Source organism: Brachyhypopomus gauderio, chromosome 7 (genome assembly GCF_052324685.1).
Source record: "Brachyhypopomus gauderio isolate BG-103 chromosome 7, BGAUD_0.2, whole genome shotgun sequence".
Lineage (NCBI taxonomy): Eukaryota > Metazoa > Chordata > Actinopteri > Gymnotiformes > Hypopomidae > Brachyhypopomus > Brachyhypopomus gauderio.
In genome coordinates, this window is record NC_135217.1 from 18056388 (window position 1) to 18073480 (window position 17093).

A 17093-nucleotide genomic window follows, 5' to 3' on the forward strand; every position below is an offset into this window, starting at 1 on the left:
AGCTGGAAATGAGGTTAAACATGCTGGAGGATTCCTTTAAAGTAAGTTTCTTTCCCCTCACGTGAAGGTAAAGTTTCTAAAAACAGAACAGGCCCTTATGAAAAAGGGATCTAAGTTTAGCTGAGGGATAAGCTCAGCCGCGACGGACACGACATGGAGGACGTGTGGAGAACCTGTAGCGTGTTTAATTACCCCCCCCCCCCCCCCTCACACACACACACACACACACACACAAAGACACCCCCCCCACACACACACATACACACACACACAACTACCCCCTCCTTCGCTCTCTGCAGCGGCGGCTCAGACGAGGCGTCCGTGCTGAGGAACGACACCGGCACCAGCACTGACTAATAAGTAGGCTTAATGGACCCCCACCTATAGATTATATAGTTTACCTATTACATTATATTGACGTTATTAAATGTTCATCTTTAACCGGTAAAATGTCATGTTGTATTGTGCTTATACTGACAGGGGGAATGTTTGCTATGATATTTTCAGTGACCTCTAGGCGGGCCACTTTTATAACATTATAATTAATAATAATCCTCTTGTAAACCAAGCCTCTAATCTGAGCCCAGACCCAAAAAGGCTCGCCTTGCTGTTACTGCAACGTGTGCTCATTAACATTCAGTGCTCGTATCGCATCCGTGAAAAACATAAAGGTTTAGCCACCACACGGTGTTTTGATATTTGAAGTGTGCGTTACTCGATCAAGATTATCGATCCCTGATCAGGTTTCGTCTGCGGTGTGGATCCAAACATCCCGGTTCAGTGGCGAGTTTAAACCCGTCCTGGGTTTGGGGGTGGCGCTCTCCGGGTGTCCTGGTGTTGGGAATGACCAGGTTCCGTCCCTCGGTGATTCCTCGTCTGTGGTACCGAAACAGAGCAACTGGACCGAGCGGTGCGCGCATGTGACGGGCGGACCAGGTGCGCGGTACCATGTGCGCGGTGCTCGCGTGACTCGGATTGGTGACACAGCGGGTTTGGCCACTCCGATCGCCCCGGAAAGGCGAGGTACCGGAGAACCCAGTCCGAAAGGTAAGCGAGTCTTTCTGGTTAAACCTGGGTCGTGTCGTAAAGGGGCATAAAATGAGAGAAATAAGCGAGGTGTGTGTAATATTGGTAACATCTCTTATGCTTGTATGATTCATAAATGATTAATAACACGACACTCTCATGATGTCCATAACAGTTGAACTGCGCCCTGGAGGTGCAACAGCTAGTGTGTACTGGATTTCATGTTAAACTGTTTAATCTGGTCTTAGTATAGAGAATGTACATGATTTAAACGATAATACCATGTCTAAAAAGATCTAGACCCAATTCTGTCTCACACGCATGTACGCAGACGGACCAGCGGTCCGGTCCGTGTTGAGTTCTACAGCCGCTGGACGCGTCGGTATCCGCCAAGTACGGACACTTAGACACTTAAACTTTATTATATTCTCAGGAGTGGAAGAAAAGGACACAACTCCGAGCAACATGACATGTTCCCGACGTCTTCGCTCGATCTTCACATGTTAGTATAAGGTAAGATGCCTAGTAGCCCGTTATAATATATATTTGGATTGAGTCCTCGAGCTGATAACCGATATGAGGACATAAGTGTCGAACCAGCCATCGTGTACTGTAGTTTAAACTCACTGAGGTTCCTACTGTGACACGGCAAAAAATAAAACGCTGACTTTGTGTAGATTTGAGCGTTATGATGACTAGATTGGATATGTCTCTTGTGATGAGCCTTGCATAATGTTGAATTCTGCAAAGTTGTATTGACTACTTGTCTATTCCCAGCGCTCAAGCTTTATATAATTTTAATAATATAATAATATTTCACAAATATATCTATATATATATATTTGTGAAATATTTCACAAAAAGTTATGGATATTTGGCCTTCGGGAGAAATTTAAGTAAAATGTAGATCTTTGTCTGAATTTTCACAAGTCGACTTATCTGCTGAGGCACGGCATCTTCTTGAAGGGCCCTCAGATCAGAGGATTACAAGGCTCTACCTGGCGACTCAGCTGATTGTTCAGGTTTTATATGGGATTCAGGTCTGGAGATAGTGCAGGCCATGTGAGGAACCCCAGTCTCCAGCAGCCGTTCCCTAATGATGCAACCTCGTTGAGCTGGAGTGTTGTTGTTCATGAAGATGAAATTAGGCCAGTGTTGTTCATGCAGAGGCACAGTGACTGGATTAATGATGTTATTCTAGTAGTATGGGCTTGTCACTGTACCATTCACAAAGTATAGGGCAGTTCTGTGTTGACAACACAAGCTCCCTGGCCTATGCAAGATGGTGACACCTGTGCCTGGTGGTGTGGTCAGGCACCCTTGTAGGTCGTCTAGCACGCAGACCACTCTGATGTAAACGGTTTCGAATGATCTGACATGACACTTGGGTGCCTCTCACCTCCCTTAAATGTGCCTGGATTTGTGTGACATTCATCATCCGGTTCTGCAGGGCACCGTTCACAATGATGCGGCCATCAGTGTGGGATGTGGCCACGTCCACTCATGTGCCTTTCTGTGACTCTTCCAGACTCTCTGTTGCTAATGACTCTCTGTGACACTCTAAGCTCAGTGGCCACTTCCGTATGAGAACATCCTGTTTGAAAACTCGCAATGGCGAGGTACTGTTGATCAATTGTTAGGTATCGTCTTGGTCTCATTATGTCAAAATGTGGACAGCATGATGGGAGGACTGTTTAAATACCAATTCTAATTAATCCAGGACATGTATTTATTTGCCTATTCATGGATCAAATACCTGTTGTCAATTTTGGCATTTAGCTCCTTGTTATCAAGTTATGGAAAAAGTCCTGAAAGGATTGGACATGGGCATGGAAATATTTAGATAAGGTCACATTAAGGTTTTAGGTTTATCCTGAAATTTCACCTGAATTATATATATCATCTCTTCCTATTTCTCTCTTTCTATCTCTTATTTTACCAACTGAACAAGTCTGTTCATTCATGTCAAAATTTGTCTTTGGCTGATTTCAACCGGAAGGCTAAAAGCTGAATCCAGGTCTTATGTCCTGCTCATTAATATTCAGTTCTAAACAATGGAACAAGTCTCTTAAAACATGGAGTGACACTCTTTCATAAAAAAAAAAAAAAAAACAGCCCAGAACTGAGCAGTGAGGCCATTTTTGTGTCCAGCCGAACAGTAAATGTTTTGAAGTGCTGGGTCATTAAAATCCTTAGTTGCCAAGGACGATTAGGATTGGAATGTTAGCCAAAGTCCTTAACAAAACACCCCCAACGTTGGCTTTGTTTCACGGACAATTCCCTGCTGCTTTATCCAATAGGAATTTGGAAAAGGGAGTTAGGGGTGGGGTCAAGTGGCAGGGCACTGACATGTGTATCTGACAAGGTCTCCAATGTCTATCAGTTACACTTCATCTTAAGAGCATGTTGTATCTGTTTAAGAGCTGGAGAGTGTTTGATGCATTGAGGGGCGAAGGAACACAAGACCTTTACACGTGGGCGAGGAAGCATGACGGAGCACTGGTATTTCCGACATTCTTCGAGAAACACTCAATACGTTACGATGAGTGAACACAGTCCCTATTCTGTCTGAGAGGTCATCGCCCATATGCTGTTATAGAGAACTTAAGACAATTCATCAATCGATTGTTCATTATTTTCTCTTCAAAGAAATCCCTGTGATTGGAATGGTAGTTTCAAGTGCTCTACAACGATGAGGATTGAGGTCAAGGTGTCACGCGGGCTTTTTCGGTGAAACCGCATACCTCCTTAAATGTTTGAGTGACACTCGCACCGCATTCCCTCCCCGGTGGCACTTCTTATGGCCACGCCAGCCGCCTTCACCTGTGTAAATTGGTGTCAGGTCGCTGCGATGGAGGCCAGATGTGGGAAGAGAGCAGATCAGCAGCCCTGCTTGGCCTCCGCCCCAGCTAGGCGCGCCTCAAGTGTCAAAGGAGGGCAAAAATTGCCATTGCGACCTGCAGCTGGTTTCCCTCCTGCCTTATCGAGGCACTGCAGGGAAATGGCTGACATCCCACCAACCAGTGAACATCTGGGAACGTCCTCAGGCCCTTATCAGCCGGGCTTCTCCCACAGGCTTATCAGGGCAAAGCCAGAGGAGTGTGAACAATAAGCTAGCTTGTATGTAAATTTCTCTTTCTGTCTCACCTCTCTCTGCCCCTTGCGTTCTCTCAATCCGTCTCTCTTTCTCTCCGTCTGTCTGTCTCTCTCTCTCTCTCTCTCATTCTGACTTTCTGGTCACACTGTAGTCTGACTGAAACGAATAAGTGACCCTATGGTTACAACCAGTCAGGTAAGCGGACCTGTCGTCCCCTGAAGAGACCGATACGATGTGGTGTGGAATGTGCTGCCTGTGTAAATACTCCACTGCCTCCCCCACACATTTGGACCAGAGCTTTAACACTTCCTCACCCAGCAAACAGGAAAAAGCAGCAACAGAAATGTAAACCCAAGACGGGTTTCCGCTAAGCCGTAAAGGCGGGCAGATGTGAATGCGGCTGTGGCTGGATGTAATGCCCTGTAACGCTGGACGTGGACAGAGGCAGCCAGGGCGTTACTGCGCTTCAGAGGGAAATACGTTTCACCGTCCACCTTCCCTTCTTGGACCATGATCCTATCAGGCATGGCGCTCTCCCAGAGGACAGAGACGCCTCGGGTCAGTCAAGGGGAACAGCGGTGTCTGTGAAAGGAAAAATGAAGAGAGGGGCAAACAAGTGGTAGAAATAGGCAGAGGAGGGCAGAGTTTGATATTTCAGGCCATTTATATGGCCTTTATTTAGAATTGGTGGTGTCACTGCCTGGAAACGCTTTGATATTAAGATATGACTTGTATATTGGATACCATGGGATGTTTGGTGGTCTGTTTGGATAGTTCCTATAGGGATCATTTACTGTTTGGCGATGTGATACCGCAGGGGCACTAAAGCACATGGTGCTGGTGCCAACAGCTCTCTGGGGTCTGTGACCCCACCGGTGGGCGTGGCCATCACTGCGGTGATTAGAGCTCGGGAGGGGCTAAGTGAGAGATAAGGGAAGGAGCAGAGTGAGGAGTTTGAAGTGTGTGCAGCACGAAATTCTTGGAATTCTTTTCCCGTAACTTTGTCTGGTCTTCGTCCACCCCCTCCCCTCCCAACCTGCCCGCCCTGGTCTGCGCTACCCTTCTAATGGGTCACGCACAGACATAGACCAGTCCTCATCATGCTAATGAGCCAGCCAAGAAATGACCTGAGTGGCATTTTTTTGGACTTCTCAAATCAGCTAATTGTTGAGTGGAGAAGCTCTTTTATAGCTTTGGAGGATTTATGGCCTGCCATGCTGATTTTGCTTGGTGCTTCTGCTGTTGGCATTTATAGTAGAGCCACACTTCACACCAGTGAACGCTAAAAGGGCCAATATCACCCTTTCTCATTTGATCAGCACACCTGCATTGTGCTTTGACGTAGGTGCCTTGAAGTGGGCTGACTGGGGTTGTTGAAGTGTCCATGGCCCAGTGGGTTAGTGCAAGATCCGTACCTGGCTGTGCTATTAGCCTGTTCCAGTGATTAGTGTCCGTTGGCTTTGCCATGACAATTTGCAGCTGATGATCTAAAGCCTTAATTAACTAATTTGTCTCCAGCCAAACAGTAACATATCACTAGTGATCTGCAATATGAACATACAGTGACACAGGTAGATATGTATTCAGGTAAACATATAGGTGACACATCAGTCATTCTGTGATAAACAAATGAGTTTAAAACTGATGTAATAATAAATTAATTCTTACAATCTAGCCTAATATAAAAAACTACGACCACCATGAATCCAGTTCAAGACAATTCTTTCAGGCGAGTATCTAGGAAAATACGTTTCAGTAGCCGGTCTGAGATATTCTGAGGGTGAGATTAATATACTTGGCTAATTCTGCTCTTTCAGCCCAAGTGCTTTGTTTCATACTGTGGTAGCCTTTGTATGTTTCAGTCATAAGACTGGGATTTTCTCAGCTCTTGGTCTTAAGGCTCAGTTCTGTCTATTGCTTAAGTTAAGCTACTAAAAGCTTCGTAGTTACCTTATGAAACCTCCATTGCAGATCGTTTCCTCTGGAATGATACAGCTAGCAGTTCTGCACCCTGATTCCTACCTCAGCATCTTTTTTCCCTCAGTGCCTTAAAATAAACAGCATCTTTCTGGCTTTTTCATTTCAGTATTCTCAAATCCACTTTGTAAACACAATCTCCCTTGTCCCTTCTACAAACCAGCAGAAGAGAATCTTTCTTCTCCAGGAATAGGTGTGGGGGTTCACTCCAAGAGACATGAGGCTTCTGTAGTCATGCCAAAGTCAGTGGTTTTGAGCAGTCAGAACCAAAGGAATGAGACTAATAGGATTACCTGAGCTGACTGAGGACTGAGGAAGACTATGGAATGAGGAGCGGTCGTGTGATTTAGAGGATCAATGCTGGGAGGTGTCTGGCTGTGATCAGACGACCAGACCAGAGCAGGCGGATTCATTACCTGGGAGGGTGCCTCAAATCGTTGGTCAACAGGTTACGAAAGCCACTAATGAGTCTCCGCAAAAAACACTAAAGAAATTGCCACGGGAACAGATGGCAGCTGACATTGGGAATTGGCGAATGGGTGTCACATGCCCGTTGATGGACCGCTGTTTCCATGGCGATACCTGTGCAAGGAAGTGTGACTCGTGTTGTATAAGGGTGTATTATCTTGGCTGATTGCTGTGAACTTTCACTGCGGCCAATTCACTAAAAGAACTACATTATTATTTGCATCTGTTTTGCTCACTGTCATTGTTCTGTTTTTAACCATTTCTGACAGGTTTTTTCATCTGATATGTACTCTGGTGCTCTTTGAGATTTAAATGAACATTCAGAGACTCAAAATCCCCAGTATTGCAATAAATAATTGCTACCATTTTCCCAATGAATTGAAAATGTCCGAATTATATTACTACTGGGCTGATATGCACTAGGTAATGCTAAGGACTGATCCCTGAGCTGTGTTTGTTTTAGGCAAAGATCAGTGGCAATCTGTATTTGTACCATAAAGTTAGACATGGCTGCCCTTTCTGGCCTTTGAAGGCATTGTTAGAATTTCTCCTTGGTGTTACTCACTTGCTAATAATGATACCCTATATTCCTCATGTTGAGAGATGCGCATTAGATACCACAATATGACTTTAAAAGAAGTGGAATAAAGGAATGATGGTGGGAATTTAGTCAATATACTTGAAAGGGCCTGGTCTGTATCCATAACTACAGACAGGACGCTGCAGACCCTGTTTCACTATTTCAGAAAATTAGCTTCTTCAAAGGGGTTTTGTCTATTTTGTTTGTGTGTGTGTATGTGTGTGTGTGTGTGTGTGTGTGTGTGTGTGTGTGTGTGTGTGTGTGTGTGTGTGTGTGTGTGTATTGTTTCTGTGATTGTATGTGTATATGATGGAGTACCACCACACATTTTGACACTTTCTTTCATCATTCTTTCAACGTCATTTTAGTATTCTCAAAACCACTTTGTAAAACACAATCTCCCTTGTCCCTATTACAAACCATCAGAAGAGAAAAGCATCCTTCTTTTCCTGGAAAAGGTGAAGGTCGGTTTTCCTGTTTTCACCTGAGCGGAGACACTCCACACTTAAATGCTTCAAATGAAACAAACAAATCTTGAGTTTCTTTAAAGTGCTTTAACAGACGAGGCTCTCCTAGACTTTGCATCTTTCCTGTTTAAATTGCTCTGGAAATAAATTGAGGATTCAGCAAGACTCTCTCTCCTCTGTCACTTGAAAGTCTCTTTCAACATAAGAACAAGCAGCGCAGGTCCAGACCGAGACTTTCAGATCATTCGATTGTGCTGCACCCCATGCAGAGATTCATTATCACTACCATATGCACAATGGTGGTCAGTCCTAATGTATGACGTATCTGCCAAATGTCCCTGCCTGCCACAGTTGAAGAGCTGTATGGATAAAGAGACCACCTTTGCTGGGGTTTCACCAATGGAAAATATAGACAGGTCAGACCACAGTGATTCTGGGCTTGGCTGTTCAGCAATGCCATCCGCAGTCTGGTTGTAAGTATTCTGTATAGCTCATCTTATTGAGATATGACTGGAAATCTCTTTAACTGACAATATTTCTTTTTATCTTTATTTATTAGCTTATTAGCTTTACTCTCTATTTGCTTTGGCCTTTACAGAAGTTATTCACTCATTGGTCCAGAAAAAAATGGCAGCAATGGAACTAGAGATTAATGAAAAAAAGAGAAAATATGAAAAAAAAGCAACAACTTTATGTAATATAACAACCAGAATAATATATAACTAACTGAGAGTTTAATATATGGAGACTGAGATATACATTTTTAGCATGAAATAAAGTTCATATATTCATGTGTTAATTTTAGCATGACACACACTGTTTAAGTGATTCTTTTCATTACACTGTATGCAGAGTCATTGTCACTCAGCAACACCCAGCGTGACTGCAGTGCCTTTCCAATAGAGCTGAGTCTAAACAGCATTTCTTCGTGAATTTATCAAAAGGGAATGTGTGTGTGTGCGCGCGTGTGTCTTTCCATTGCTATTCACTGACCTAGCAGCCTGTCAATCTTCTTGCGATTTGTCTATGGCTCCAGGGCTGAGACACTAGGACAGTACGTGTGCCGTCTTTTGTTCAAAAAAAGTTTCAGGTTTACCCGTCGGGTTACTCGCATCAAATATCCAGGCCAAGCCCTGTGAATCCAAACACGTTAATTCATGGCGTCTCACTTCCTCTGGATCTTTCTCTCTCTCTCTTTTCATGAAGTGTTTTTTTTTTTTTTTCTGGTGTAGTAAAGCAAACTTTTCTCTTCTAAGCTTGTTTCAATGTCGTATGTTCAGCATGAAGAAGTGAAGGACCAGTGAATCAGCCAGAGGTTCCTTCAGGTTCCTTCATGTATAGCTCTGTGGTCTCCTCTCATTCCTCTGAAGTCAAGCTGTTTCTCTCTTACTTTGCTATTGCTGTTCTCAACTTCTTCCATGGCCTGATGCTCTGATTGATGGTTTTGAGAGAGTCATAATGGCTTTCCCAGTGTGCCCCTCAAGGCTGATGGGGACGTTGGCAAAGGAGCTGGCAGCTATGTTTTCACTCATACAGGTGCATGGTGTTTTTCTCTCTTAACAACATAGCCCTGCACAACAAACTTGACCATATCTTTAAGGTCTAGAAGACTATGTCAGAGTAGCTATCTGTATGCTTGTAGACTGAAATGGTATTGAAACTAACACCTTCTCAATCTCTATAGACATAGAAGTATAATAAAAGGCAATGTATTACTGGATGAATGGAGATCTGAAGAGTTCTTAATTTTGTGTGTGTGTGTGTATAGTTTTTAAAAAGATGCTTTATAAGACATCACCTTCATATTGATCAATAAATCTTCAAATAGGGAGCTGTGTGTCAGTCTCATGGCAAATGAATGTTTTTCTATGAGTTATTTTCAAAAGAGCAGAATGCGAAGCTTCTTTGAGGTGTGTGTTTTTGATTTTGCATTGGAAAACAGATTTGACTGGATTATGTGATTAGACCAAACACAAGCTGTCACTCGTTTCCTTTCTTCATCTGTATTTTGTTTTGTCTGTTTGCACGACTGTTTCTCTCTCTCTCTCTCTTTCTCACTCTCTCTCTCTCTCCCTTTGTGTTTACGTCTCTCTGTCTGAGCAGACCCAGCTTCTCATGGGGATAGAGCACAACTGTCTGGTAATCTGAGATGACATTAATATTGAATAATATGGAAAGAGGTGTCACACTGGCAAATTCATTTCCATACAGCCTATAGAACTGTTGTGTATAATAAATAAAACACCCAGAGAAAAAGACTTGGCAAAACAGTGTATGTGCAGATGTGTGCCGGTGTGTGCAGATGTGTGCAGATGTGTGCAGGTGTGTGCAGATGTGCGCAGGTGTGCTTGGGCATCTTTATAGGTGTGTTTGGGGGGGGGGGGGGGGGGGGTGTTGGGCAAAAAAGAGGCCTCTTGAATTCTCTAATGGGTCTTTTGGCTTTTACAGCCACCTCCAAAACTGTATGGAATTACCCTACTGTTCTCTTTGAATAATAGTACCATGTGATGCATCCAAGTCAGCCTCCCATCTGGTTCCATGTAATACTGTACTTCTTCGACGGTGGTACGTTTTACTAAGTGAACTAATTTACTACAAAGCTGTGAAGGGTTCCCCCACCACATGTGTAAATCTCAGTACCGCATGTGCTCCAAAGATCAATATTACTTTCTCCATCCGCCTGCCAACCCGCAAACAATCAATGAACATAGGTGATCGGCTACACCAACATCAAGTCACCCTACACCTTGGCCAGAGATCTGGACGCAAATCACGGGCAGCCTCTTAGCTTGGCAGCCACCTGGAGAGCAGATTTAGTGCACGGCTAGCACGTCCAGTCTGGCCGGGTCTCCACATCCTGGATGTCTCACTTAGAGCGCTCCGTGTGCTTAATACAACGTGAATAATAACTCTTGGGGAACTGTTTCTGCAAGTCTTTCTCTGCGATCCTTTATGGATGCCCCCCCCCCCCCCCCAGCCTCCTCCCTCAGCTGGTCGTGGAGAACTCCTCTTCAGCTCTCCACGTGGATCGATGAGCTGGGATGCTGCGTTTCTCTGTAGCGGTGTTGTGACGGACTGTAAATTGGCCAGGCTGACTGCAGCAGTGCCCATTTTGGAGGCAGTGCAGACACCGCAGAGCCGAATCTGTCAGCACTGCAGGGATGTTAAGCCTGTATAGGAATCACAATTCGATTTTGGTGTTAATTTGCGATTTTTTATTATATGTGGGTCCACTGACTGACTTGTTTTAACCAAGACTACACATCTATGCCGTTGATTAGATTTATCACACTTCCTCAGAGCAGGTCATACATGAACTTGTATTCTGAATCTGCTGTTTTCTTGACTGTTGAAAGCTGGTAAATCAAGATAAGGGGCTGTGGAGTGGTGTAACTTCTCAGACCATGATGAGTCCAGTGTCTTTGGAGAGGAACCGTGTCAGGTTCCCTTCAACTCCGTCCCTTCCCTTTCCTCCCTGCTCCCTGTTTTCTTGCTGCCGTGTTTTCCTGTAGTCATTTCCTGAGGAAGTTGTCCTCACAGCAACGTCTGAGAGAAAGTCCATGCAAAAGACCGTCTCAAGGCTCTGCCCCAACGTCTCTCTCTCCACGCCAACCTTCTCCATTGCTAATAATCCAGTTAAGGTCCCGCCCTACAGACAGAGAGGTGGTAAGATGCCAAAAAATATATATTAAGGGGAAAGGCTACCTTAACATGTAATAATGAGTAGGAGCAGACAAGGAAGAGCTAGGGAAGAAAGGAGGACATCGTAGAATGAAGACGGAGATGGAGGCAAAAGAGGAGAGTGTGGTATAGAGGTGCAGGGAGCTCAGTCACATGACCGCTCAGCGTTGAGCTGCAGGGGCACGCGCTTGCTGGGCAGTGGCGTTTGCTACTTAACCAGCCCGGCCATAAACAGAACCCAGGAAGGCCACTCACATTCATTCCGACCGGCGCTGGCTTGTTCTCCGGCTGGCCCGCGCCCCCTTTCTCTCTTCCGCTGTGATCCGTCAAATCGGATGAGAGATTCTCTCTTGTGCTTGACTCATTTTATTGTGGCAGCTTGATAGACTGTCAGTGGGCTGCGTCTCAACACTTTATTTTTGAAATGTATCATTTTGTACTTCTGTGATTGGCACATAGCTGGAGAGCATCCTGATTGAAAAAAACATAGTGTGCATTAATGTATCTCTTAGATTACAATTATGGTGCTTGTTATATTTTCAAACAGGTATTCTGTATGTCATAATCAATAATCATCAATAAGTCGGAAATGCATCGGACTACAAAACAACAAACACACTGGCCTGTGTGACACCGCACTCGTCTCAGTTCAGCGGTCCGCAGAGACTTGCTGTTATTTAGGTCAGTTATGTTCATCCTTACATCACGTTCCTTGAAGGGCCATGACAACACAGTGCTGTCACCGTGTGATCTCACTACTGTCCCTGTTCTGAAGTCTCATTTTTCAAGTGGTGCTCACTCCGCCGAACGATCCGTCATGATGCCGCGCTGGTTTGGCAGATTTGACGCCAGCGTAGCGCTGTTTACCTATTCATCCTATTCATCCTTTCAATCATGACTGATGACACGGCCTCACCACGGCTCTCCGTTGTCTGGTAATTAAGCGTCTGTCTGTGAAAAGGCATGCGAACATACCCCACCCGTCGTCCCTGGGAGACCATGCTAGCGCTAGGTAATTAGCATGCTGAGTGGTCGTTTTGATTGCTTCATTATTTGTAAGATAAGCATCTGTTGGAGGCGTTTGATTGATGTCGTGGATTTGATGTTGAGCCGTGCTAAAGCCCTTTAATAACACCAGCGACTGTGGAAGACAGGACTTTAAGCCGTCTCAGGCTCCAAACTGCCACTTTGTTCATGACATGGCTAACAATGTGCGGAGGAGGCCCTAGACCTGGAAGGGCTTTGATGGCATGACGGTTTGATCCCCTTGCGTCATTCCCTTGTTAGCACATGTGGTGAAGAAACAGAGTGAAGAATGTAGGAACAAGTTTTAGGGGGATAAAAACAGCATTATGTCACCTTCAGTGAGTGGAGGCCTTAGGTGTTGAAAGGCAGATGCTAATGTGTTTCATTCCAGAGTGTAGCAGGTACCGCGTTCCCATGCTAGCCCAGAAATCTTCATAATGTCATAAAACCACTGACTATACTACTGGGGAATACCACAGTCAGTATGAGAGAGGGAGGAAGGGCTGAATGCTAATGAGGTTTTTAAGGTGTACTGACAGACTGCCAGAGTGTCCCTGCACTGTTCATCTGCTAAAGCCACTCCAGTATTGTTTGAGGGACTGGACAATGTTGTCGTCGATGTTCAATTTGTTGTTCTCAGTATTCCTTTGTTTTTTTTTTATTTTCTCTCTCACTCTATTTCTTTCTTTCTACTCTTTCTACTCTATAGGCTGCCAAATGTGGCTCTTCAACACTGATTCATATTTTATGCTAATTTCTAAAGCTTTTCAAGCTAATGATTAGACAGTTTTGAAGGATTTTTGGGACATTTTTGTGTAGAAGTGTCACTGCCACTAGGACTGCCACCAACCTATTGAGAGAAAATGAACCCAGGGAAATAATTACCTCCTTAGTACAACATACTGTCCAAAAACGGGACTAAATTATGCTCACTTAAACGCAGAGAGGATGAAAGAAACATGTGCAGCATTTCTTAGCTTATTCATTCCTTCCCACATAGTTTAATATCTAAGTTATATTTTCTTCAACCAGTAAATTACTGTGAGTTGAAGCCACTGGACACTATTCGCTATAACGTGTGTTTAGACTCAGGGTGAACTGCATTGCCAGTTCTCCATATGTTCATTAAGGTAGACGCCGACATTTCTGCCACACTGCTTGGCTTTTATTACTCTTTTCATTTATCTTCTAAATGACCTTTTTTAAAGCTCCGGTGTTAAGTGGTGACACGGGCCCCTGAGCTCCTGTCCTATGGGGTCTCATCCACACAGTCATTTTTCCCAACACCGGTTTCTCATCTCCCGCCTGTGCTCCAAGGTGAACTCAGCTCTGCTAAGACATAACTCACGCACGAACCCCCCACACTGTGTAATGAGCACAGATAGGAATTAGATATGTCCTCATATTACTTGCGGTTTGGGTAAATTTTACTCCATTTCCCAGAAGACCTGACTCAGCTCTGGCTGCCTGCAGTGACGGGTGTACTTCACTAATAAAAAAGGTCCATTTTGCTCTCTGATGAAAGGTCACGACTATGATGTACGTGCCTTGGTTTGTACAGGGAAAGGGCAGTCTGCGGTCTTGATCATGGGCAATGAGTGACAACGTCTCGGGATGTCCTTAATTGAATGGCTTACGTTCAGAAGATCCACTGGCAAACCTGCTCTCCCTGAGGAAAGGCGGCATGGTATCAGTCAGACTGGAAGTGTTATACTTTCATTAAAAGGGGTCACTAGTGAACTTTCATTTGAAGAGGATTCAGCAGTGAGGAACATGGGTAAGTGGTCCTCAGCAATGTTGGGCTGCCGTGATTTGCCGTGATTTTTCTACTTGTGACTTTTTTCTATGTAATAATGTGTAGTATACAGTGGACAGCACTCTTTGCATGAACAACTATAGCAGTCTGTTCCTACTGTCAGTTGCTGTTGTTTGACATTTTTGTTGTTTGACAGTACTGCACGTAGTAATCAAAACTTGGCCATGCTTGAAGAAACAAAAGACATATTAGTGATGTTATTTTTAATGATTTTAGAATTTGTCTCCAGCTATTCCGGCTAAAAAAGCATAAGAGATTTGGATCTTTCCCGAGTTCGGCTCTCCTTTGTTTCATTGTGCTGTCTGGTATCTGAGCCACCACTGTCTTCACCTTGCGTCTTCATCAACGTTTTACTTGATGAAACGTGAAAGGTTAACTTTAATGATCAGCTCAAAGGGTTGAAAGGGGATTGTGGGTAAATTAGTTGTATTCTGTGAGTCCTCCACTTTACGCATTGACTGTGGTGATTATTTCTGGCCGCTCTCTCTCTGTCTCTGTCCTGCCACCACTTCCTGTGTCTGTCTCCAGCTGCGTCCATCAGCTCTGGAGTGGTAGGAGCTAAGGAAGCTCCTCACAATGTGTTAAGCACTCCAAACCACGTCCTTCCTACGCCTGCCTCCGTTCCTTCTATTGTCTGTGTGTCGAGGGCCTGTGTCATGATGCAGAAACCAGCAGGCCTCGAATGCACACGCCTTCCTGTTGCCGTAGCTCTGTAGTGTATTTGTGGGAGTGTGTGTGTGTGTGTGTGTGTGTGTGTGTGTGTGTGTGTGTGTGTGTGTGTGTGTGTGTGTGTGATCATTACTGATGCCAATGCTCTAGAGTAGTAGGAAATGTCGATGCCTGATAGTTTAATTACTGTGTAAACTAATTTGCCTTGATATGCCACGGCTGCTATGTATAAAATTCTTTCATAAGAAGCTGTTGTTATAGACAAACCATTCAGTCCAGTCACGGTAACTAATAAAGCAGTTATTTGTGCAAATTCAGGACTTTTTGCCAAAAAACGTGACCTCTCACTTAATGGAAATAAGATATTGCCAAAAAGCACCTGGCTTACACACAGACCACCCTTCTACCCTTCACTTTGTCCTGAGCGGAAGAGAAAACAACTCTGTCTCTCATGTCTTTCACCGCAGTATATTATCCTGCTTTGTTTATGAGCACCGATTGTTTCGGAGTTGTTTTGTCCCCCAAGTCCACCTCAAGGTTAATGCTCCGAGCTCAAGGCATTACACTATTATCATTTCAGAGGGCCATTGTTTAGGCAGTTGTTTTGGTCTTTGGTACAGTCAAGATACTACAGCTGCACCACTGTGTGTGTGTGTGTGTGTGTGTGTGTGTGTGTGTGTGTGTGTGTGTGTGTGTGTGTGTGTGTGTGTGTGTGTGTGTGTGTGTGTGTGTGTGTGTGTTGCTGAATAATCCATGCTAAGCAGGCCTACGGTTTATGAAACTGATGATTTCTTCACGCAGATGGAACAGAACATTACCCAGTAATAAGCTGGCCTTTGAAAATCAAGACACAGGTTAACGAACACACCCTACAGACACACACTTGTTAGGATAATACCCTTCTTACCCATTCACCTCTAGTGTATACTGTACCCAAGCAATATCACCTTTGAATTACCAACATTTAAACAACAAACAAACCTTGCATGTGCAGACACAATTTCACGCTCCTTAATGATGTTATGTTATACCTGCTATGTTGCGAGGCGTAATTACACTTTTGCAAAAGCCGGACAGAATGCACTTGCTTCACCAGAGCTCATGCCTATCAAAGAAGCTTCCGGAAAGCTCAGCGATGTTCATTACAAATCTGTGTAATAACCTGCTCCTTACAGACACTCACTTGGACTCTGGATATTTGTTTCTTTGATGATTTGTTACATATATTAATATGCCCATGAGTCACTGCAAGGGTAACAGCAAAAGCTGTTTTTTGTCTTTGTTTCCATTTTAATTCAGCGACAGTTACCATATTAAACATTGATAAGGCCTACTCCTCCTGGGAGTTTAACCCTTTAAGTGTGTTAATGTTTTGGCTTGTAATAGCATTAAACCGTCGTGATCGTTGCCTTTGAGAATTATTAACCTTTTAATGGGGAGGGGGGCCGTAGGATTTGAGGGCTTTTGGTGGGCTTTTAATTATGTACTATTCATAACTATGGAGATGTATCGATGTGGCATTGGCCTGAGGATCAGTTATCCATGCGGTGTTGTGATTTGAAAGGGAGTGTGGTGGTTTTCGTAGATGACTCAGACATTTATTTTGAGTCATCTGTGACACTGATTAAAATTAATTACTTACAAAACTGCAGAGATTTAGAAATTATACAATGTAATCCACATAGCCTATATTAAATATATTTATATTTTACACATACTGTGTATGTGAATGTCATATATGTGCAATGGAGGTGAGATCAGATACTCTGTGAAGTCTCCTTGTGGGTTAGTTTATTGCATGCTGGGAAAGGAAAGATGGATGTGTGTTGACAGCCCCCCTGCTGGTGCTTTAGCACTGCCGTGTCATGCCACCACACAGTTTCATCTCCATTTACCCAGAATGCCTTGGGAACTGCCTACCTTCTGTGTATATCTGGGGCTGAAAGTGCGTCGGCTTTGGTCACCTGGCGAATCACTGGAGAGGGAGAGTTGGGTAGGCAGACCTTGTTAGAGGGTTTTTTGGGGACACCACCAGTTTCCTGTTGTATATGTAAAGTTATATACCCCTCCTCACCATACACACACATTTATGAGTGATACAAAATAACCCTGAGTCACTGTCAAATTCAAAGCATATTCAGTAAACAGGAACTTGACTCGGTCAAGCTGACCATTGCTGTGGCATTATAAATGCATGGAAGGTCTATGTTTCTACAGCTGTCTGTAAAGTAGCCAGATCTGCTATGTGTCTGTAGGTGGCACGGCTCTGAGATTTGTCAGACGCTA

At 44.1% G+C, this 17093-nt stretch overlaps 1 protein-coding gene across 2 annotated transcripts in view; it reads left to right on the top strand.

Annotated features, from left to right (window-relative positions):
• The first annotated feature begins 279 nt into the window (after window positions 1-279).
• tmem108 (transmembrane protein 108) overlaps window positions 280-17093 on the top strand; it is a 41748-nt gene continuing 24934 nt past the window's right edge. Inside the window, exons 1-3 of one of the 2 annotated variants that reach the window (XM_077012230.1) lie at window positions 280-360; window positions 744-1047; window positions 1460-1539. The gene's annotated coding sequence lies outside the window, so the exon portion shown is untranslated. Of the gene's footprint in view, window positions 361-414; window positions 1048-1459; window positions 1540-17093 lie in introns of those variants that run through there. The other variant, XM_077012231.1, reaches the window with a different exon arrangement.